Here is a 1,375-nt window from a genome sequence, read left to right on the forward strand (position 1 = left end):
CTTGTTGATTTTTAAGTGCTGTCTCGGTGTTCTGAAAACGGGTTTTTGACACTGATATGAACTTTGAGAGCATCTCTTCAAGGTTTGGGTTCTTTTCCTGTTGATAGGGTGGCTGTTGGTAGCCCGGAGGATGTTGTGGTCATTGATTTTCTTGACCGCCCCACGAGAAATTGGGGTTGTTCCTTTAACCTACATTATAAGTGTTACTATATGGACTGTTTTGAGGTCGAGTATTATTACCCATGTAGTTTAATTGCTCGTTATCCATGTTGTGGCTAGAAGGTTGGTATTCCGAATGGTTTGTTCCACCACTACTTGCTTCGCACTGCATTACTGGTTGAACCTGTGAAGAACTAAGAAAACCATCAGTCTTTTTATTCAAGAGTTCTACCTGATTTGACAGCATGGTGACCGAATCGACATTATAAACACCGGTTGTTTTCGTTGGCTTTGTCCTCACGACTTGCCACTGATATTTATTGAATGACATCTCCTCTGTAAACTCATAAGCATCTTCCTGAGTTTTATTGTTGATGGTTCTACCCGCCGCTGCGTCAACCATTTCCCGAGTCGAAGGATTCAAACCATTGTGAAATGTTTGTACTTAGAGCCAAAGTGGTAACCCATGGTGAGGGCACCTTCTCAGAAGGTCCTTGTATCTCTCCCATGCATCGTAGAGTGTTTCTAAATCCATCTGCACAAAAGAAGAGATATCATTGTATAATTTAGTCGTTTTAGCCGGCAGAAAATATTTTAGTAAAAAATTTTCGGTCATTTGTTCCCAGGTAGTAATTAACCCTCATGGTAATGAGTTCAACCACTGTTTAGCTTTGTTCCTCAATGAAAAGGGAAACAACCGAAGACGTATGGCATCATCAGAAATGCCATTAATTTTAAATGTAGAGCATAGTTCTAAGAAGTTGGCTAAATAAGCGTTGGGATCCTCATCCTGCAAACCATCAAACTGAATAAATTGTTGTATCATTTTAATAGTGTTAGGTTTTAATTCAAAAATGTTTGCAGCTACAGCAGGTCTAACTATGCTTGATTCAGTTCCTGTTAAAGAAGGTTTAGCATAATCATATATAGTGCGAGGAGTAGAATTTTGATTAACCGCGATTGCAGGAGGTAACTGATTGCCTTGGTTTTCAGCCATCTCTTCGGTTGGGGGTTGAGTATTGTCTTCTTGCTCGTTCTCTGTGTATCTTAAGCTGCGCCTTATTTCACTTTGGTTTCTACGAACTGTACAATCAATTTTTTCGTCAAAAAGTAATGGTCCTGACGGGTTTCTTCTAGTCATAAACTATAAAAACCTACCAAGAGAAAGAAAGATTAGGATAATAAATAATACTAATAACAAAATAAAATTAAATTG

The 1,375-nt window shown here is 38.6% G+C and overlaps 1 non-coding gene across 1 annotated transcript; it reads left to right on the forward strand.

The window, feature by feature from the left end:
• Positions 1-620: 620 nt before the first annotated feature.
• LOC121206786 (small nucleolar RNA R71) lies at positions 621-726 on the forward strand. The gene has a single exon (XR_005901958.1). It is a non-coding gene; the product is annotated as a small nucleolar RNA R71 (small nucleolar RNA).
• Positions 727-1,375: the final 649 nt, after the last annotated feature.

Source organism: Gossypium hirsutum, chromosome A09 (genome assembly GCF_007990345.1).
Source record: "Gossypium hirsutum isolate 1008001.06 chromosome A09, Gossypium_hirsutum_v2.1, whole genome shotgun sequence".
Classification (NCBI taxonomy): Eukaryota; Viridiplantae; Streptophyta; class Magnoliopsida; order Malvales; family Malvaceae; genus Gossypium; species Gossypium hirsutum.